Source organism: Thamnophis elegans, chromosome Z (genome assembly GCF_009769535.1).
Source record: "Thamnophis elegans isolate rThaEle1 chromosome Z, rThaEle1.pri, whole genome shotgun sequence".
Classification (NCBI taxonomy): Eukaryota; Metazoa; Chordata; class Lepidosauria; order Squamata; family Colubridae; genus Thamnophis; species Thamnophis elegans.
The window spans coordinates 80272600-80296362 of record NC_045558.1 but is presented as its reverse complement, the minus strand read 5'-3'; the positions used below and the strand labels follow the sequence as shown (position 1 = coordinate 80296362).

General features: G+C 39.6%; 1 protein-coding gene across 1 annotated transcript in view; it reads left to right on the top strand.

Annotated features, from left to right (window-relative positions):
• The first annotated feature begins 363 nt into the window (after window positions 1-363).
• The window catches only part of TNS3 (tensin 3), a 162936-nt gene continuing 139536 nt past the window's right edge, over window positions 364-23763 (top strand). Inside the window, exons 1-2 of the mRNA XM_032238256.1 lie at window positions 364-978; window positions 19749-19860. The gene's annotated coding sequence lies outside the window, so the exon portion shown is untranslated. The remainder of the gene's footprint in view (window positions 979-19748; window positions 19861-23763) is intronic.

The window sequence follows — 23763 nt, the reverse complement described above, 5'->3', positions numbered from 1 at the left end:
TGGGTGAGCTCTGTAGAATTCCATCGGTTGAGGAATGGAAAAGCATTTCTACAATAAGAATTGGTGGCAACATAGAGCTACAATGCATGGCCAAAATAAAATCCCCCTTGCACATTTTTCAGAGAACAATTGTTCTCTGCAAGTTCCTTCATGTTGCTATGCTCCTGGGCAGGAGCAGCAGAGTAGCCTCTGGTCTCAACCCCTCCCTTCTTTTCAGCTGTCACAAGAGTCTGGAGAGGAAGAATTGGGAGAATTGTTGGCTGGGGTCCTCTTATCTCTATTGCAGTGGTTCCCAAACTTGGCAACTTTAAGAGAGCTGACTGGAGAATTCTGGGAGTTGAAGTCCACAAGTCTTAAAGTTGCCAAGTTTGGGAACCACTGCTCTATTGGTATATCCCATGAATCACCCGTCCAAGGAGTTCAGCTGTCCTTCTGCTGGAAAGTAAACAGTTGCCTTTACCTCGGCCTTTCTTTGCAGAAACGAGATCCAACAGCTTTTCAAAGATACAGGACGAGCAGCATAGTTTCTCCGTTTTCTTTGAGAGCTCAGAAGAAAAAGGCGAACCAGCAGGCAGGAAACCAGGGGGTAAAACGCGGAAGCCAGCTGTTGCCTCGGTTCTATGAAGGGGAGCGGGGATATGAATGCCGAGGAAAGACAGAGGGAGCCACCTGCTTGCTGGATTTCCAGGCAGCGAAGGAATTTGTTCTTTGACCTGGGAGGGATGGGGAGAGAATGAGAGAGAGAAGGAATGAGAGAGAGAGCTTTGGCAGAACTTCTGCTTTTCACTCCATTGTCGAGCCAGCTTCTTGTGTTGGAGCATCTTGAAGACAGCAAAGGCCCAAGAAGGCTTCCTTTCTTGCGTGGGCTTTGTTTCTGAAGCTTTTTCAGCCACTTTCGCGTGGGGCGCCTTTTGCTTTGCTAGCCGGTCCGGCGAATCAGCGAACGAGCGCGCTCCACTGGGGAGCTGAGGCTGAAAGGTAAAATCTCTAGTGTTTTTGCTCTCTCCCGCATATTTCGTTTTGCACAAGCAGTAGGCGAGAAGCTGTTAGTTGGATAAATGAGCTTCTGCGCACGGCTGATTCGCAATCCTGCTTTTGTTAGCGAAGTTAGAGTTCGGTTTAATCTTGTTTTGTAATTTTTGTCGTTGCTGCTTCTGATAGCAGTAGCTATAAGAAAAGAATTTTTCTATAGTTAATTTGTTTTTTACAAATAACTTATTTCCTTTTTAAGAAAGTCATTATTCCATATACTGTTCTTGTGCTGTTCACTTTGTCATTCCTGAATTAGTCATCAAATAAGTTGATTGAGAAGTTGTGTTGCACATACAAGATGTATAAAATCTTTTGACACAATCCAGGTGGAATTAAACATACTTAAGTGCCATCCATTTTAACAGCTGGCATTTCAATACCTTATGTGTTCTCTTTTGAATTTCTTGAGAGTAAAAATATTTATTTGGGCAGAATTATATTCCTAGTCTCTTTCTCTCTGTATGTATGAATAAATAAATAAATTTATTGGCCTCCCATCTTGCTACAGGGTAACACAACAGTTCTCTTGCTGCCAGAAACAAGCAATCACATTGACTAGCATGCTGTGTGAATTTAGTTCTTGTAGTTAGTTTATGGTTCAGAAAGTTAAGTGAATCTAGAAATTGGTTTAATAAAGCAAATTGTAGTTAACCACAGGGATGTTGTGTAAATCCAACTGTTGTGCGGCCCCCACTTTTTTTAATGCAACTCTTAATTCCAGTACCATTTTGTAGTTGAAGAAAGATTCAATTTGCAGATCTCAATCCTTGTAGATCTAGTTGCTCCAAGCAAAAAATATTAAGGAAATATGGGATATTGCTCCTTGTTCAATGGAGAGTTAATTCGGGGGGGGGGGGACTCCTAAAGAGTTAATATTTAAATTTTGATACAATTCCTACTCTTACTCCACAGGATTGTCTGAAAGATCAGTTTTTAATGTAATGTAAATTAACAGTGTATGCTGGATACATTTCTGGATGTTAAAAAGGCTTATTTTCAACCTGGCAGCTCCACCTCAGTTTCTATTTTGTCCTAGAACCAAAACTGAATGAGCCTTCTCTAATGCTTTCAGGTTATACTTGATAGACACTAAATAGAATCAAGAGGATCTCTGTCTGCCAGGAACCACTAATATCATAAACTGATGTAGTATGATGTCTCTTGGAAAACTTTTGGTCTGCTCCAAAAAAGGCAGAAAGAAAAGAGGGAAGATGAATGGCTTAGTTCTGATGAAATGTGAGAGGAATGGATTCCTTGGCTCAGATAATTCATCTGATTAATTCTGCATTCGATGCAGTTTGTTTTCTTCTATTATAATGGTTAAGGCATCTGGCTGGAACCCAGCTGACACTTCATTCTATTCCCAGTTGGACATAAAGCCAGCTAGATAAGTTTAGGCCTATCACTTTCTCTCAACTCTAGGAAGGAAGCAGTGCCAGACTACTTCTGAAAAATCTTGTCCAAAAAGCTGCAGGAACTTGTCTAGGCAGTCCCTGAAATTTGACCCCATTGAACAAAATGTTGGGTCTAGTTTATGGTAGAAGTATCCTTACTATTTTATAGCATTAACAAGGCCTGGGGACATGGGGACAATATTCTAAGCAGTGCTTTCTATTAACAGAATAGATTTTGTGATACAATCAGGGTAGACCTAGTTTTCAGATAGACACTTTATATTAAGACAGATCAGTGCTTCGACTTTGATGGCTTCCAGATGCATCAGGCTATGATGCAAGTTATGCCCAGTCACCATGGCAAAGATCTTTATTGACTGGTGACGACTAGCCTGACCCTACTTTAAAATTGGAATTATGGTTCAGTTCAACTATTTCTTTATTTACATTGTAATAAATAAAACTCAGAGTTAAAAGTTGATCTTTTAATAGCTGTGTTAAGTTCTCCATTTGTAATGCAATGTTGATTTTCTTTATCTTTGAAATAAGGGCTGTGTCAACACCTTCCTCCAACAAAGGCAGCATTTGCATAACTTGATTATAGTACAGGAGTAGCTACATCTTACAACAACCTTTATCTAAATGCAAACAGTTGCTAGGTAAAACAACAGATTAAATAATGACGTTATTCAACATAGTTGGAGTATTTATCTGTAAAATGTATTAGTCATCTATGCCAGTGTACCAGATATAGAAGACCTTGGTTAAAATTAAAATTTGACTCTTAAAGTGCACCTAGTCAGTTTTCATATAGAAACACACAAATACACTCACACATTTCAGTTTCAGAAAATGCACTTAGTACCTCACTGGATTATTATACAGTATTCTGATGTTAATGATTTCCAGACTCCTGAAAATTATATAACTTAGTGACCTTTCACCCCCAGTGCCACATTCTGTTTCACACAAGAGCTGTAATTTTGTATTAGAAACCAAGGCTGTTGTTCAGAAATGATTTAATAAGCAGGCCATATAAATTCATACAAACATTACTTTCAGCAGAAAATAATTCTTGTTAGATAATAAATGAACATCTTATTTCACTAATATAGTTAGCAATTTACTTATGCTTAACTGGGTTTCACAGGCCCAAGCATGGACACTGTCCTCATATAGGGGCCAAAGTCATTTTGCAATATGCCTAATTTTGGTTGAACAAGTTCTGTGAATCTAGTCATTAAGATTTGGGAATCATGGTTCATGGTTTATTATAAGTGCATTTATTGTCTTAAATCATGATTTCCTTAAACATGTTTTACTAGGTAAACCACAGTTGTAGGTAGAGCTATGCAAAATGCTTTACAAGTAAAGAGTGGTTGTTTCATTTTACAGCAAACAAATTAAATTCTAAAACTTACATAATATAACTTGTCTGATGTTTCCTTTTCATGTCAAAGTCATAATTTTTAGGATCTTTCATGGTGTGATCAGAAATTGCAAGTTCTCTCATAATTGTCCCAATTTCTTCTTTTAATCACAATTATCACATCTGGATAACATTTAAAAATACAAGAATTATGTATAAACAAGTCTTCAGTTAAAAGATGTAAAAATACCACATACAGGTTTTCACCATCTTTCATAGGCAGTTTTCAGTTTCATATTTTAAGATGCCCCAAAGAGTTGTAATGTAAAGATAATCCCCCCTTTGGTTGAATCTTGTTGCTCCTGAATTCTGATGACCATTGTAAATTTCAGTATGCCTTGACAAATTTGTTCACAAACTATATTTACATGAGAGGATTGTTCTCTTGAAGCGTCAGGTTATACTTTGGGTAGGTTTATTAACTTGGTGAAAATTTAGCTTTTGACAACAAAGAGGATCAAGCAGGCCTCCCGGCCCGTGGGCCAGATGTGTCATGTGCTGGCCACGCCCATGTCCATTTTAACAAAGGGGAAAAAAGTCCCGATACCTTATCTGCGCCATTGTGACAACGTGAGTTTGACACCCCTGGGATAAAGGATCTGGAGACTATATTTTATGATGAATGGGTGAGGCAGCTAGATATGCCTAGCTTATCAAAGAGAGAAGGATTAGGGCAACAGAAGAGGCAACAGACAGCAATGTCTCCACCAACCACCTGGATGACAAGCCCAAAGGCTAAGGAAATGAGAAATGTCCCCCCTCCACCAAGCTCACGTGGTGGTGGGGAATCAACCAAGCACTGAACAAGGCTCAATTACTTCCATGCGCAGGTACGTTAACAAAATTTGATGCTATACTGATATTTCCCAGTGGCCAGGAAGCGACCTACCTTGTTTTGATAGACTGTTTGGAAACTGCGGTGGGTTTCGGTGGACACGGTGGCTCAGTGGCTAACATACTGAGCTTTTTGATTGAAAAGTTGGCAATTTGGCAGTTCGAATCCCTAATACTGTGTAACGGGGTGAGCTCCTGTTACTTATCCCAGCTTCTGCCAACCTAGCTGTTTGGAAGCATGTAAAAATGCAAGTAAAAAAATAGGAACCACCTTTGGTGGGAAGGTAACAGTAAAGGTAACAGTGAACAGCCGCATGATCACAGAGATGTCTTTGGACAGCGCTGGCTCTTTGGCTTAGAAATGGAGATGAGCACCGCCCCCTAGAGTTGGGAATGACTAGCACATAGGTGCGAGGGGAACCTTTATCTTTACCTTTACTTTATGGAAACTGCTGACTCCATAAGCCTAGGCACAGTCCAGAAATTTAAGATCCTCACTGTTCCTCTGAAGTCTCCATTGCCAGGGATAATTATTGTTGTCCAAATTTTAAAAGCAGGTTCCATCACACAATAGTGCCTTTGCAACTGACAATAAATTGATATTCCTAAACAGTAACTCATTTTGAGGCTGACCATATTGATCTTTCATTGGTGATGGGAATTGCTTAGTTACAAAACGCTCACACTATTAATCTTGTCAATCAGATCTCCAGCATGTTGTTTATAGCTTGCTTGCTCTCGGCTGCCATGGAAATGGGAAGGAGTTTTTTGGCAATTGGGATGGGAAGGGAAAGAGAGAGGGTGTGAAGCATTCCCATGAGAATTGGAAGGGAGGTTTGCACTCATAAACTGATTTCTAGGACTCAGCTGAAGAGCTTTCTCATAACATCATATTGGATGCTGATTGGTTTTTCTGGGGTGGACTCTTGGAGGAAGGGTTTTGGGTGACTTACAATGTGTAACTTTTGCACTGAATTTTCTCTGATCTTGCTTTGCTTTTGCTTCTATCAGTTTATTCTTAGTAAAAGTACCTCTTCTCTAAATCAATGGAGTCAGGGGTTTTCTTTCTTAGGATTGAACAGACATTAGGTAAGAATTGCTTTGTCAGCCAAGACCCTACAGTAGATTATGGAGACCGTAATCTATTGTAGAGGCCGAGCACTCGATGTCAACCCATGGAAGCAACCAAGAAGAGTCCTCAGCTCCAGGAGCAACCCCTCCCCCACAACCATGCGCACTAGAGATGAGGTTGAATTACTGGAAGATCTGGAGCTTGATGAGCAGCTGGTCTGAGACAGATAGTCACTGGGCATAGAATGATGGGAAGATCATGAGGAGCATCTGCTGGGGGTCACTTTCACCAGGGGCCATCAAGGATCCCGCAGAGTGGAGGTGTGTAATAGAGATTTTGGTGAGATACCCCACACAACTCTGACTACAAGGATCTCATGCTGAGCCATGCATTGTATCTGCTGCAAGAGGCAATTGAAAATTGGAGAGCCAGAGAAACAGTTGCCCAGATGTCCATGCAGCATCCCAGCAGAGAGACCATCCAGACAGTGGGTGAAAGTGGGTACCTTTGCAATGGATGGTTTGTCTTCACAATGACAATGCTCAACTGGGAAATTGCTACCAGTTTATGGCAGCCCTCCACTGGTGGTTTGAGGATCCTCTAGCAGAGCGCAAAGCCAGAGCCTGGATGAAGACTATCACCCAGGGGCTGCGGTCAGTGGCAGAATTCACCCAGGATTTCTGTGAGCTAGCATGTCGAATGGCCACATGGTCTGAGGAGATCATGGTTGAATGTTCCATAGATGAGCTTAACAATGAAATCTATCACACCTGCATCTTGTGGGGGACCCTTGAGACCTCCAGTGCTGGTACGTGCTGGCAGATGAAGTGGAATAAACCTGGCCAAGATTGACACAGGGGCAGCCATGGCTGGAGCAAGTCTTCACCCTCTGCTCAAAAAGAATCCCCGAGAGCGACCTGGTTATTTACCTATGTTATGTTTTATACTTTATTTTACTAAATGTATAATCAAAATGAGCTTGGAATAGCTTAATCTCTGTGGTAATTGTCAGAATGAACATTCGGTCGTCTTTGCTATTCAGAGCCTATACTCAGTGAAGCTTCAATTTCAAAATATCAGAGATTTCATCAAACCTGATAATTAGATTTTGTGTTAATCAGAGGTGGTATAGCAGGTTCTGACCAGTTCTGGAGAATGGTAGGGAGAATTTTGAGTAGTTCAGAGAACTGGCAAATACCTCCTCTGACTGGTACAGCCCCGATCTATTCTCTGCCTCTCCAGTCCCAGCTGATTGGGAGGAAATGGGGATTTTGTGGTAACCTTCTTCTGGAGTGGAAAGAGAATGGAGATTTTACAGTATCCTTCCCCTGCCACACCCACAAAGTCACACCCACCAAACTTTGTGGTGCCCACCAAGGCACGCCCACAGAACAGTAGTAAAAATGTTGAATCCCACCACTGGTGTCAATCACATTATTCAAGAGGGGAAAAGGAAGAGGTGGAAGAATAATTCCATAAAAATGTTTGAAAAGATATTTGGTTTGGTTTTGCAAGTGCAAGGCACAGAATAGCTTGTAAAACTGATTCCCATTTGGATGCATGATGCTAATAGCCAGCATATTGTGTATGCTGCAATCTAAGAAAAAGGGAGAAGAAATTGTCCAATGTTTCTCTTGCTATCCTAAAAATATTATTGCATATCCTAATATTTTCACAGATTAATTATGAATCTGTCAAATAAATTATGTCACATTGGTTTCTATTTTAAGCAATTAAGAAACACAAGCAATTTATTTCTTAGTAAATATAGTTAGACTAGAATTTGAAATTAGAATAGTAGTTGGTGACATTAAAACTGCTTCTTATTTGGGAATTATTCCTATTCTGCCATTATTTTTTTGGTAAGATTAGTTTCTTTCAATCTATTTGATTTGATAGTGAATATTCTCATATGGAATAGTATAAAATAAGGTCGATATTTGATATATTAATAATCTATCACTATTGTTGTATGAGAGCTTATATACTAGACATAAATACCATCTTTGTTGGAGTATAAGATGCACTTTTTCCCCACCTAAAGGAGCATGGAAATGTTGGTGCGTCTTATACATTGAATACAGCCATTTTTGGCCTCCCAAAGCCCTACTTCTGCACCCCATTTTTGCAAAAAAGGGGGGGAAACGGGCTGTTTTTTGCAAAAATGGAGGCATTTTTCCCTTCCTCCATCCCCCAGGAGCACTGTGCAGGCTTCCACAGAACTGGGGGAAGGGACAAATGCCCCCCTTTTTGCGAAAAAATGGGTGAAAAATAGGCTATTTTCTTTGCAAAAATGGAGGTGTTTTTCCTTCCTCCAGGTCCCAGAAGCACTCTGCAGGCTTCAGCAGGGCTGGTGAAGGGGAAAATGCCTTAACATTGAAGTTTATGGAAAACCCACACACAGATCAATATTTACATTTTGATTCCCACCACCCACTGGAACACAAAATAGGAGCCATTAGAATCCTACACTACTGAGCTGAAGTTCTGCCTACCAACAAAGATGGGAAATAAAAAAGTTGTCTATTGAAAAAAAGCACCTTTGGGATAACCAAGATGGATGACTGAGAATCGCTATATGATCACAGGTCTTAATGATTACCATCCAATTGCATTTATGTCCATCATTATAAAATGTTTTGAGAGATTGATAAAGGACATTATTGTTTCCAGTCTCCCTCCAACGTTTGACTTCAGTTTGCTTACCGTCCAAATTGCTCTACAGAAGATGCTGTTTCTTCTGTTCTCTGTCTGAGCTTGGTGCACTGAGAGGAAAGAAATACTCATGAGAGAATGCTGTTTGTCAACTTCAGTTCGGCATTTAATACAATCATTCCTCAGCATGTAGTAGACAACTGGGCCTTTTAGGCTTTAATACTCCTTTATGCAACTGGATTCTTGATTTCCTTATTGATAGGCCCCAGTACGTGTGTGTTGAGACTAATGTTTCTAGCACCATTTTCTTGAGCACAGGTTCTCCTCAAGGCTGTGTCCTAAGTTCACTGTTGTTTACCCTATTGACCCATGACTATTGTGCAAAGTTTGCCACCAACCTTATTGTGAAGTGTGCAAGTGATACAAGAATAGTGGGCCTTATTCAGGGTGATAAGAGGGTGCTTATTGCAAGGAGCTAGAGGATTTGGTGGTGTAATAAAAACAGCCTCATCTTAAACGTAGGAAAAACTAAAGAGATCATTGTTCATTTCAGAAATGGCAGGCACAGCCACACATCACTGTGTATTAATGATTCACCTGTGGAGGTGGTTAGCCGCATTATGTTTCTGGGTATGCAGTTAATGAGTAGGCTAGCTTGGTTTCTAAACAATGAGATACTGGTAAAGTGGGCACAGCAGTGGCTGCATTTTCTGTGTCACATAAGAAAAGTACATCTTTCTTCCTCTGTCCTTACTACTTTCTATAGAAAGATGATTGAGGCCATCCTGTCATATTACATTATTGCATGGTTTGGAAGCATTACTGCTTTGGACAGGAAGGCAATCCAGAGAGTGGTGAGGATGGCAGAAAAGATTATTGGTAGTTCACCTCCTTCCATCTATCCAGTATTGTCTGAGATGCTACATATCCTCTTTATCACATGTTCTCCTTGTTACCTTTAGGCTTCATGTTATCTGAAGCAGAACATCTAGATTCAGTCACAGTTTTGTTCCATATAGTATCAACCTTGTAAATTATCAAGTAGCCTCTTTCTACTATGTATTCAAAATGGACAATGATACACACATACACACACACAAACACACACACAAACACACACACATATGCACACGCACACACATATGTGTGCACCGTGTTTCTCCAAAAATAAAATGGGGTCATATTATTTTTTGCTCTACAGGATGTATTAGGTCTTATTTTGGGGGAGATATGGCACTAATCTTGCTGTTGATTTTAACGGGTTTATTTTTGGGTTAGGACTTATATTATGAGCTTTGAATAATCATGCTAGGGCTTATTTTCTGGTTGGGTTAGGGTATGTGTGTGTGTTGTGTGTATGTATGTAACATACAGTATGTACTGTATGCGTATATATGTGTGTTATATATGTGTATGGGTAGATACATCCTTTTTTTTTTTTAGAACAGGCAACAGAATTTCATTTGCAATGTGTGCCAGTGTGCTCACAGTAAAAAAAAAAAAGACAATAAATATTGTCTTGTCTCATCTTGTCTTATCTTATTATTTTCCCAGCTGGATAGATTTAATTTGGGAGGAAAAGTTGTGAATTGCACATAACATTAAAAATAAAAATGTGCAGGAAATACAATAATCCTTGAGTTACAACCAGTGGTGGAAGAGGTATACTTAGCAACAAAGAGATATACTTAACTGATTCACTTAACAACCGCAGTGATTCACTTAACCATGGTAAAAAGTAATAAAATTAGGCACAACTCACTTAACTGACTTGCTTAACAATGGTAATTTTGATTCTAATTGTGATTGTAGGTTACAGACTAACTGCATTGTTAAGCAGAATGAAAGTATGCTTAATAGATTGTTATAATGTATCTAGTAAATATGTATCTCTGATTTGGCTCTAGTTTACTCTTTATTCATTTTTAGATAACTTCTAGAAGAGAAACTGACATAGCAATGTATTTTGCAAGGTAACATAGTGGTCAAACAGCAAAACCTCTTCCTAGAGAGCTCCAAACTTTATGGCCTATCTTCTTTATAATAATAATAGTGATTAAATTATTAATCTACAAACCATAAGTATTAGGAGTACTCAGAGTTAGGATCCAAGGAATTGTAGCTAGCTCTGGGCATAGTTCTAAATGATAGTGGACCTTTCTACAATTTTTGACTTACTTTTGAAACTTTTGAAATTTTAATATGCCATTTAGATTGTTGGAGAAAAAGCAAAACAAGGCAACGAGGCAATCTGCCAATTCTTGGCAGACCTAATGTAACTCTTTATCTAGTATCTGAGCAGCGTAAAAGGCACTATCAAAATAATTAAATGTGAGCTGTTAGTTATTTGCATTTTTAAGCTTGAGTGTAATATTTTTAAAAAGGTACTCTGTGGCACAAATAATTGCCATGACATTTTTTTGTGATAAAAATATGAAAAAAATGTAATCTGTTCCTAAATCTTTTTGAAAAAAACTAACCTGTCACTTTGCATATTTGCCTAAAAAGAGTAGCAAACTTAAAAAGATAGATATAGAATCTCAGGGTATATATGTTTGTCTTCTTCTCTCTTGTATTGATGTGGTGTGGTATGTTTTTGATATACGAGTTCTGCTTCAAGGGAAAAATGCACATCAAGGAAAAAACATCCCTGAAAGGCAATTAATTTTAAGGTTAGTCAGATAAGGCACTTTGATTCCATCCATCTGCAAGTTAGCTTGTTTTAACCTGTTAATATATGGATAGCCAATTTCCATTTCCCTTTTATGTTTGGAAAATAACTCGTAGCCCACAACATGTCTCTGTAATTGGGTGAGATTGTTCATTCTTGCCTGCAGGAAGGCATTTCTCTGTCTGCTAAATTGAGGTTCCAAAGTGGAGAAAAAACTGATATATCATCTTCTTTGTGGGCAAGGGAGGTGACTGATGACACACCAGATCTTTTTGGTCAGAAATTTCATTAAGCAATGCATGTGGAGTTGCAAAGTATAGAACAGAAATGTTCCTGTTTCATAATTTACTGTTTTAGCTGGCTAGGCAAATACAGATTTCAATTATGAATTGTACATGATTTTCCTACAGCATTTATTAGATTTTATTTTCAAAACAAAAGCTTTACTTGAAATTAAGTGTGTGTTTCTAGAATCATGGAATTTTAAAGTTAAAAAGGACCAGCATTGCTAGTTAATTCTCGCATCCAAATTAATGCATTCTAAAGAATTGATATTTATTTTCTGCTTCAATGTATGCTCATAGAGGGGATCATCACCTCTCAGGCTAATTAGTTTCACTACTGAATTATAAAGAAGGATTTTTTCCCTCCTAACATTCAATTAGAATTGGCACTTCTGTAATTTAAATTCATTATCTCATGTCTTGTATTCTGCAATAAGAATAGGCAATGAGCCAAGGTGGCGCAGTGGTTAAATGCAGCACTGCAGGCTACTGCTAGATCAGCAGGTCAGCGGTTCAAATCTCACCGGCTCAGGGTTGACTCAGCCTTCCATCCTTCCGAGGTGGGTAAAATGAGGACCCAGATTGTTGGGGGCAATATGCTGACTCTCTGTAAACCGCTTAGAGAGGCCTGAAAGGCCTATGAAGCGGTATATAAGTCTACTGCTATAGGTCTTGGCATTCCGCATGTGACATCCTTTCAGGTATTTGAACAGTGCGATTATATTGCCCTTTGGTCATTTTTCTATACCATTTCTTCAGCCTTTCATTTTAGGATTATACTTTATGAATCATTTATCTGCCATCCATCATTTGGTTCTCTGTAAATATAGCATAAGGTTATTATCTTTGCCTTAAGTTACATTCCCAAGGCAGCATGTCAACCTAATAGATAGGGCTAGCCTTGACATCTAAATCCCTCTGTAAATCTTATGCTCCATAATCTGGAGTTCTTTGTAGTTATCCAAGTGACAGTAGAATAGTATGCATAGATTAAGGGAAAAATTAATGTGCCTTTTCTTCAAATATGAAAGAGTTAAGTTCTGGCTTACTAAACGTTTTTCTGTTCTCTCTTTCTGTTTAATGAATTTTTTTGTGTGCTTATGTAGTAAACTGTAGTATTAGCTAAACAGATCAATTAATTAAACTGCTAGCAGGCATTAATACAATAAACAATGCAAGCAATGTAACAACCACTATGTAGGGAGAAGACTAACAGGACACTTTCATGAATATCAGCTAGCAGTTAAAGGACATCTTGAAAAGGCCTTAATCTCACAACCCATGGACAGACTCAACCATAATTTCCACCGGGAAATTGTGAGTATCCTAGATAAGCTAAAAAAAAAAGCTAGGGAATTCCTAGAAACTTAGTGTTTAGGCAAATCAGCCATCAATAGAAATACAGCTAATCAAATTTACACACTATTCAAAAGAGATAAGAAAACAAAGAGACCATACCACAATCTTTCCAGTCTGTACTCAGATAGTCTAGATCAGTGGGTCTCAACCTTCCTAATGCAGCGACCCTTTAATACAGTTTCTCATGTTGTGGTGACCCCCAACCATAAAATTATTTTATGTTTTCCGTATTTTTTTGAAAATATGTGTTTTCCGATGGTTTTAGGCGACCCCTGTGAAAGGGTCGTTTGACCTCCAAAGGGGTCCCGATCCACAGGTTGAGAACCACTGGTCTAGATTAACAGGCTGTGAACAATCAAGCAGAAATCAATATCCCAATCAAGGAAGACCATGGAGAAAACCAGACTCCCACCAACATTGGCATGGCAAACAAAGGCCATGCTCATTAATATTGATAATGTTACCATATTTTCCTTAAAATAAGACCCAACCAGAAAATAAGCCCTAGCATATTTTTAATAGAACGCTCTAATATAAGCTCTACCCCCAAAACAATCCCCAGTTAAGATTGTCAACCCTTGGGGGGGATGGGCAGCACAGAAGGTGGTAAGCATGTGGGGGCTGATGGCCTTTGGTTGGCAGACTCTGGGACTGTGCAATGAGTCTGAGTGCTACAACGGCCCTCAGCTAGCAGAGGCATGAGGAGAAGCATGCGATCTTGCCTGCTGCATGCACCACACAGCAAGCAAAGATAGAGTGGGCAGCCAGCTGTGGGAGGTTCATCCTGTGTATGCAGAGGAGCTGGAGGATGACATTGGATGGTGGGGGCCAAGCATGCAGTATGGCACCACTCTTGCCCCACCACCTGCCTCGCCTGATTCATTTGATAGTAGTGCTATGCAACCTCAACAGCAAGGTTGCCAACAGAGATGCTGAGAAGAAGGAGGAGAATAAGAAGGGGAGGAGGTATGATAAGGAAAAGAAGAACGAAAAAAGAATATAAAGAATGATAATTTTGATTAATAAAAACAAATATTGGGTATAGTCAGTAAACGCAAAATATCATATGACTGATGTAGATTATATAGCCGAGTGAAATTTAATAAATTTAATTCTATCTCAGAATAGAATGAGATTATGATTATAATGTTTATAATGGGTTATTTTTATTAAGTTTTTGGCTATGCATTAAGATAGAGGTTCCAAACAGATGTCCCATCCCATTTTAAAATTTTTATTTTTAATCTTGGTAACTAACTCTTTAACTGAAATAGGCAATGCATGTACTGAAAATAACCTCATTCAACTTGGTATGATTCTGGCATGCTGCATGTTATATCTGAAGGGCAACATGGCAGAGCCAAAGTCTATTGATAAGCTTACTTGTTAGCAAACTATAGAGGCTACTGCAATTGGAGTACTATCTTATCTTTAGGTTTTGAATGATTTTTCCCCTTCTTGTGTTCTTTTTCCTTGTGTGTTTTGATAATCACGAAATGTATCACCAACTTGAGAAAGAAAAAAGCATCTTAACACTATTAGGTTCTATTTTATGTTTTTAAAGCAAATTAAGATGTTTTGCATTTTAGCTTTTAGGATACAAAAAAAAATTGTAAGCATGCTATTCTCATTTATTTTCAGAATCCCCCATGAATGACAGGATGAAAGAAAGTGATTGGTCCAAGAACATTTGGTGTATTCTGTATCTGTATATAAATATTTTGCCCAATTTAAGGCTAATATCAATGATAACATGGCATTGATATCTAACTTTTATGGGTACAAAATTAATTTAGAAGTACAGATAGTTCTTATGGAGCCTGCCCATTGCAATCAAAAGTTGTCATGGTAATAAATTGGCTTACCCATGTGACTGCCCCTATTTCACTTTTTTTTGCAACATCATTAAATGAATGTGACTGTTGTACAACCACCACCTCAGTAGTTTAGTGACCCAAGATTCCTTGAGATAGACTTTCATTGCTTTTGTTATTCAATTGCCTGTATGTATGTATGTGTGTGTGTATGTATGTGTATATATATATATATATATATATGTATGTATGTATGTATGTATGTATGTATGTATGTATGTATGTATGTATGTATTCTCTTGTTGAAGTGTTCTGTTTTGGAGATTAATTTGGTTCCTTCAAAATCAATTTCATGTCCTGTTGCTTTAAGGTGTTGGAAAAGGGAGGAAGTTTTTTCTTTTTTTCTGACTGCATTCTTGTGTTATGCAATGTGTGCATTTATTCTCCTATTAGTTTGTCCAATGTATGTGGCAGGGCAGATTTTGCATGGTATTTTGTAGACTCCTTGGTTTTTTAGCTGGATCTTGTATTTGGGTTTTTTTAAGATGTTGGCAATTTTTTGGTCAGTGCTGAAGGCTGTCTTGATATTGTGCTTGTGGAGAATTTTGCTGATTTTATCTGTAGTGCTTTTGATGTAAGGGAGGAGGGTGATGCTGTTGTCCTGTTCTGTGTCTCGGTTTTTGGGGGGGAGTCTCCCTTTGGATTATGTTGGTAATTGTTTTTCTTTGAAATCTGTTGGAGATTAATACGTTTATGAGAGTGTGTAATTCAGTTTTCAAATCGTCTTTGTCAGCTAGGCGTTTGGTTCTGGAGATGAGGGTCTTGGCTACAGAGTTGATCTGTGCAGGGTGGTGATGGGATTGTGTGTTTAAGTAGCGGTTGGTGTGTGTTTTTTTCCAGTAGATGGTGTGTCCTAGGGAGCCATTGGGTTTTTTGTAGATTAGGACGTCCATAAAGGGAAGTTGGTTGTTTGCTTCTATTTCCATAGTGAATTGTATTTTGGGTTGTAGGCTGTTGAGATGTGTGAGGAAGTAGTCCAGTTTTTGTGGCCAAATCACGAAAGTGTCATCAACATATCTAAGCCAGAGTTTGGGTTTGTGTTCAGATTTATCTAAGGCGTTAGTTTCAAAATGTTTCATGTATAAGTTTGCGATGACGGGTGAGAGAGGTGATCCCATGGGTGTTCCTTCTATCTGTTTGTATCTTTGTCCATTATGGATGAAGTATGTGTTGGTTAGGCAGTGGTTGGTCAGGTCCAGGAAGTGTTTAGGGGGGTTGTGTTTGTTCGGAAAGCTGTCAAGGCTTCTTTTATAGGCACTTGGGTGAAGAAGGATATGACATCGAAGCTCACGAGTAGGTCGCTGGGTTGTAGGTTTTGTTTCTTTATTGTTTCTATGAAGTGGAGTGAGTTTTGTACATGTGAGGTAATGGATTCTGTGTAGGGTTGAAGTTGTTTGGCGAAGAATTTAGCAAGATTCTGTAGAGGTGAGCCTATGGAGCTGACAATGGGTCTGAGTGGTGTTCCTTCTTTGTGTGTGTGTGTGTGTGTGTGTGTATGTATGTATGTATGTATGTATGTATGTATGTATGTATGTATGTCGGTCTTTGGTTATTCGTCTTTTCTCCCGCGTAAAATTGGAAGTGTCTTGGCGATGTTTCGACGAAGTCTCATTCGTCATCTTCAGGCTTCTTGCTTCCAGGAGCAATTAAGCAAGAAGCCTTGTTGTTCCTTGCATATTCCTGGAAGCAAGAAGCCTGAAGATGATGAATGAGACTTCGTTGAAACGTCGGCAAGACACTTCCAATTTTACGCGGGAGAAAACCCGAATAACCAAAGACCTACATACTAACACCCGCGAAAACCTCAGAATATATATATATATATATACACACACACACACACACATAGGTGTGTGTGTGTGTGCGCGTGCGTGCGTATGTTTTTTATTTTTAGACAAAAAAATATAAAACATACAGACATAAACACACACAAATAAAAATCCTTCTCCAATTACTTACAGTGTGTTGATTGGTTACAAAACATTTGTGTTTTCTCACAGTCTTCACTTGCAATTTACATAAAAACTCATATCATCATTCTAATATATATGTATACAATTGTTATGGTTATTAGACATTCATTTGACTATAGCTATTATTACATCCTTTTTATATAAATTATTCTAAGTTTAAGATAAATTTATATTATGGCATTTGCATCATCTTGAATTCATCCAATAGTATTATATCTTTATATTCTATTCTATATAGAATTATTTATCTTTTATAACAAGGCTTTTAAGCATCCTCTCCATAGTCCTCACTTACAATTTATATAAAATTTCATATTATCAATCTAGTGTGTGTGTTTTTGTGTGTGTGTGTGTGTATGCATATATGTGTGTATGTATGTATGTATGTATATATATATATATATAAAGTCGCAACCCCTGGTATGCCCAAATATGGGAGGAAGTTCACTGCTTCCATTCTCTGTCCATTGGCTCATCATAAGAGACCATCCAGACAGAAACCCAATATTTTTACTGTTGCCTTTGTTATTTTATTTATTTATTTTATTTATTTATCAGCACAAATACAGCACACACACACACACACACACATATGCATTATTATCCTTATTAATCATGTATTTAGCTATAACTATTATTACTTTATTTTATAAATTTAACTAAGTTTAACTTAATTTTTATTCTAATATTTCATTTCTTCATCCTGTATCCTTCCTGTAGTAGTGCAGTCCTATATCTCTTGCCATTTGTGGTATTTCTATTCTAATTGTTTTCTTGATAAGTGTTATGTGGACTTCTCTTGGCACCTTGTTGTTCCTTGCATATCTTGTATAGACTCGAAACCCTCCATATGTCCTTCCATCCGCTTGCCTTTGGTTATCACTGGTGCTTCTGCCAAAATTTCTCTCATTATTTCTGCCAAATTTTCTCCCTTTTCTTCTTCCATGTTTTGGGGTTGAGATAGAGTTCCAGTTCATTAATCTCTCCTTTCAAGATTCCACTTCTGTCATTTCCAACCACGCTCAATTTATTGTCAATATCAACAATTTTCGTATCACTTCTTTCATATTTTTCAATTTTTTGAACTCTATCTTCAAATTTCATCATCGTTTGATAAATATTCTTAACTCTTCCCTCTATTTTTTGTTTTTTGTTCTATGTTCTCCATCCTCTTTTCAATGTTTTTGTACTTATTTGTACTTTTTGAATTTCAATCATAATCATTTGCAATGTTAATTCTTTTTCTTCTTCATGTTGCCCATTCTTCCAGGTTATACTGCCACTAAGACATTGAAAGCTTTTCCGTTAAGTTTCAAACAAGTTCACTATGATCTTTCAAGTCAAGATTTTCTCTTCACTCCATTCCAGCAATTGATAGTACTCCAGAAGAGCACCTGCACAAACAATCTGTACTCTTCCCACTATCTCTTTCAATAAACAAAATCAAGAGCTTTGAAGTATTAGATATGAGTCAAATGTTCAAAGGAAATAAAAAATGATGTTTCCAAGCTTCCAGCCTCTAGATGGCAGTGTTGATTCTTTTTCCTCTGCCTCTACCCATCTCTTTAAATTCTGAATTTAAGAAAGAAAAAAGTGCTTAAAAGCAAACAATCTAGCTGAGCATTGTAAAAAGAAAAGAAAGAAAATCATAATCCACAAATATGAAAAAGAGAAAAAATAGAAGAATAGGGGAAAAAGAAACCAGTCCAATTTAAAAATTAAGAGGCATTTGTAAAAATTCCATTCATAAAAAAGCAAAATTAAAAAAAGATAACACACTAAGTTTAATTCAGGCTTATTTCGCTGCTTGCTCTCTTCTTTGTTCAGTTTTAATTTACTCTAAATCTTTTTGGGTGTTCTGTTCTCAAATAGTAAAAATTTGTCCCACCATTTCAACACACTCCCTCTCCTGCTTTTCTTCCATTCAGGGGCTGTCCCAACCTTCTGCAGCTTCAATCTGCTCCTCTTTCGCTGGAAAAAAGAGCTTCTCCTGGATCAATCAGGGACTTTACGATGTCTCTGAGATCAGCAGGATGTGTCCTTCTCTATCACAGTCTCTACGGGACAGTTTAGGTCCAAAAGGACCATCCAGCAGCAGAGACATCGACAGCAATCCTGGAGCTCCAAGATTGCATGTTGTGTCATAGCAACGTCAGCCCCGCCCTTCTGCCACTATATATTTTATTAGTGTATTTGCATGGAAGATTATTGTGGATTATAAAATCTCCAGAGGCCCTTCCAGTTAAATAAATTATTAACATAATTGATGTGTCTATAAAAGCAATTGGGGGGAGTGGCGGATGTAGGCTCTACATAAACGTTCCTTTTCAGGGCCACAAACAATAAAAATGTTAATAAAAAAGTAACTTTATAACTAATCCTTGCATTTATGATATTTACAGGTCTGCAACAAGAGAAAGCTGAAGTAAGCAGCTGCTTTGCTTCTTTTTCCTCTGCCAGATTGACCAGATTGTCAGTCCCAGTCTTAGACACAGAATGAGAACTATCCATACAGCACAAAATCTGTAGTGTCAATCTCCTATTGTCAACTGGGTAAAAAATGAATAATGGCAACGGTTAAAGTTAGAGAGAGTTAGATAGGAGAGAAAATTGGAAGGGGGGAAGGCAATTGTTTTCCTTCTTTCTTGCAGTTTTCTCAAAAGAATGTTACTTGTTATCAATAATTATTAAAGCCTAAAATAATTATTCATTACAAGGAAAAATGAGCAATAGGGACTTCCAATAAAATTTGCAGGATATAACGGGATAGGTGCTTCCTTTTAAGAAGCTATCATCACACTCCTGATTATTTTTCCACTTCTTCTGCATATACTATGCTTACTGAATGAACTCAGTCATTGAAATAATGCATGTATTCTTCATTTCTTATTTATATCTTGTAAAGACAATTTTTTGATATTTCTATAAACTTCAAGTCTTTCCTTCCATTCTGCTATTTTCTTTTATGTGAGTGAAATGTTATTGTTATTTACTGTTAAAAGCAGTTTTTTTATTTATAAATATTTCTGTAGGTGATACACTTTGATATGGTTTAAAGTATTATTTTGTATGTGTTACAATTGTTTTAATATTTGCTTCACCAGCTTTTCTAGTGTAAATATATCCTTATTAACTTCTTCTAAAACTCTTGCTTTACTTCCTTCCTTCCAGACAGAAGACTTAGCTTCAGACTCTAGTGTATTCAAGAGTAAACACTTTAAGAAAACCAAATCTTGTAGTACCTGCAATCAAATAAGGAATTCCAATGGTATTTCATGCAGAGGTAAGCCTTAGTGTCTTGCATTTATATGGTTTTTTTTAATTCTAATTATTTATTTATTAAATTTGTTTGTTTCCCATCTCACTGCAAGATAAACTGTGGGTGGCTAACAGCATCAAAATAAAGCATCAAAATAAACATGCTATAAAAATACAGGCTATAACTCAAAAATGGAGAGGAAGAGAGTAGAATGTAGTGTGGGGGGGGGAGGAAGAGGGAGCTGCTATTATTCAATCAACCACCTCCTCAGTTGTGGGTTTCAAAAATTTTGGAACCTACTCTGTGGGTCTGGCCTCCTTTGTGGGAGTGGCTTGCTGGCCATGTGACCAGGTGGGAGTGGCTTGCTGGCTATGTGACCAGGTGGGAGTGGCTTGCCAGCATTGTGACCAAGTGGGGGTGGCTTGCCGGCCATGTGACCTGGTGGGAATGGCTTGGCAGTCATGTGACTGGATGGGAGTGACCAAGATGATGTCACTGAATTCTTTGCCCCAATGGATGATCTACAAAAAGAAGATATAAAAAAGGAAATTTATTATTTTGTGCACTTACTACTTAAATAAGATTAAAATAAGGACACAAAACAATAAAAGAGCTACTTACAGAAGGTAAGTAGCTTACTACTTACTACTTGTATTTCAAAGGGAATAAATACATTATTTAATTTTACACATGTTAACAGCTGTTGGAATTGTGTTTTCACAACAGTGGAAAAAACAAAGATATGAAAATGAATAAATATTAGAATGTGCAGGAATGAATAAATTGACAATTAAAATCAAGAAGGCTTCGAATACTTTTTCACGTGGGATTTGTTTTATCAATTGTTAACTAACAGAAACAGCAATTAAAAATCTAAAAGTATGAAAGAAAACACAAATTATGTAAGGAAAGGTCACTAAAATGTATAAGAAAATATTATTAGTACTTGATCATTATTAATGTGTAAATAACTGTGGGACATTACACATCCACACACACAAACTATGACAGTGCCAGGAAAACACCAAAAAATAACAATTTCCCCCCAAAAGACTGCAGATGAAACCAGTTTTTTTCCCCTAACCCTGAGAACAGGAAAGACAAAGCCATTGGAATAAAAACCATCAAGGCATTGTGGGAAATTATAAAGGACAGTGCCAGGAAGCTCACAGAACCAGCAACCACCTCACAATTACCTAAACAATGAACCAGGTATCACACAGAAACACACAAAATCTGGCAAAGTTGCCTTGCACCAACTTGGCCTGCCCATAGAAAAGCAGCCACCTTGAGACACATATGCACCAACCTGTACACTTAAAAGCAACTTATTGCATCACAAATAAAACATTTGCAAAAAGGAATAACGTTTCTTGTAATAAACATTCTATAAACAATAAATAAATAAAAATTCCCTAAAGATTATTAAAAACCACCACGTTCAGAGAACACCAAAAACCCCACAGTCCTCTCCCTCCTTATCTTTTTCCTTTTTGTCCTATCTTTCTCCTCCTACCCCCCCAACCCCACTCCCTTGTAGCACTGATGATATTACCTATTTTGGTAATGAAATGTCTGTAAGAAAACCACCAAGCTCAGAAAGCAGCAAGGATCCCACTATTGCCCACCTTCTCTTTCTCCCTCTCTTTCTCCTTTTTCTCCTTTCGCCTCCTTCCCCCCAACCCCACTCCTTTCTAGGACTGATGATGTTACCTAGTTAGGGTCGTGCCAGGGAACCGTCTGCCCACCCGCCAGGGCGCCCCGGGCGCCGGCTGCTCTGATCGCAGCCCATTCCCCCTCCCAAGAAGACTGTTTTCTTTTTAAAAACGCCTCTGCAGACGATCTTGAAAACCAAGGTTGCTTTAGGAGGGGGCAGACATGCAGCATTCCCCCACCCCATCCCTGGGTGCCTGCAGCCTTGGAGCTTGCAGCAGTAAAGGCAATTAAGAACTTCTCTTGCTTGTGAGAAGATTTTCTTTACTGTGCAAAGGCTTGCTTTAAGACTGCAGGCTCTGAGGCTGCAGGCACCCAGGGAGGGGGGCAGGGGGAAATGCTGCCCATCTGTTCCCTTCCAAAGCAACCTCGCAGGTTTTCACCCGGAGAGGCGTTTTTTAAAAAGAAAATCCTGAAAAGCCACAAGATCTGGAGAGACGAGCAGCCAATCTTTTTTTTTTTGGGTGGAGGAATCCCCAGAACCAGGTTGCCCAGCCAGCACCATGAAGAGGTCCGTGCTGGCTCCAGGGGTTGCAAAGCACGTCAGGAGGGGCATAAGTCCCCGAACCCAGCGGGGAGCCTAAGCAAAGGAGGGGGCGGTGAGCTGGGCGGAGGAAGGGGGAAACTACTGCTACTGCTGGAGCTGCATTGCCCCACTGAGTTCAGGGACTTCTGCCCCTCGTTTTCGCTTTGCAGCTGCCGGAGCCTTGCATAGATCTCTTTGGGCAACCTGGCCAGGGGGGATTCCTTCTAGCACCCCAAAGAGGTCTGTGCAGGGCTCCGGTGGCTGTAAAGTGCATCACAAGGAGCAGAAGTCCCTGAACCCTTGCCCACCGAGTGGTGGCTGGGTGGGTGCCGGGTGAGACCTGCTCCCCGGCCCCATGGTGCCTGCCACTCACCTTGAAGGCAACATTCTGGAACTCGCCACTGTTGCTCCTGAGGGAGGGCTGGCTGGGCAGCGCCCCATTGACTGCCCTCTCCTGGGCTGCGCCCCATTGACTGCCCTCTCCTGGGCTGTGCCCATGCCCCTGCCCGGCCCGGCCGCCAAGGAGGAGGCAGCTGCAGCGTGTTGCTGGGCGGCGGGCAGGGTGTTGCTGGTCAAGTCCGAGGAGGTCCTTTGCTGGTGGCCAAGCCACGCTGCATAAGCTCCCGCCCCCGCGCCCATGCTTTTTGGCAGCCTGGAATCTTGGGCAAATCCGGTGACCTTGCAAAGGCCTTGCAAGGTCTATGAACTTGTCAAAGACACTGGCCGCACCACGTAAGCTCCTGCCCCGCCCTCTGCCCATGTTTTTAGGCGGCCTGGCATCTTGGGCAAGTCCGGGGACCTTGCAAAGGCCCTACAAGGTCCCCAAACTTGTTAAAGATGCTGGCCACACCGCTAAGCCCCCGCCCCCGCCCCGCCTCTGCGCCCGTGCTTTCTGGTGGCCATGCGGCCCTGTGCTATAAGTGAGTCCGGGATCCTTGCAAGGCCGCAAAGCCCCGTGCTTAGTTGCGACTTACTTACCTCCTTGGAGTCGGCAGGCAGCAATAGAGAGCCAAGCAGGAAAAAAGGTAAGTGGGTTTAGATAGGGTTCTTAGAGGTGGGTGGGGCGATTGGTGAGTCAGCCAATCAGTTTGCGGTAGGTGGGGCTAGGATAGTGCGGACGGGCAGAGGGAGCGAGCAATGGAGTGGCTTCCAGACGGGTGGGGCGAGCGAGTGAGTGACAGGGCTGGGGCAGGCGTTCCGGAACTTACTTCCGGGTCCGGTGACAAACTGGTTTGCGAGAACCGGTGCGGACCAGCAGCAACCCACCACTGCACCTCCTGTGTGGTACTCACCCATCGGGGACCCAAACCAATTGGCAAATCCAGGTCTTCAGGTTCATGAGGAAGATGAGGATGGGAGACAATCTCATCTCAAGGGGGAAGATTTTGTAAAGGGTCAAAGCCATAACAGAAAAGACTGTTCCCTTGGATTTCATTTTTTTGGGAGGGACTGACGATAACTGCAGCATGCTTCCTCTGCTGGGACAAATGAGGTTGGCCTGTTCCATAGGGGTAAGACAGTTCCTCAAGTAATCTGGACCCATGACATGCAGATAATAATAAACATCTTGAATTGCACTTGGGAACAAACCAGATGTCAGTGTAGCTCGCAGAACAGTGGTGTAATTTGGGGCAATCTAGGACCCCCAAAATTGTGTGTGTTGCTGCATTCTGCACAGTTTGAAACTT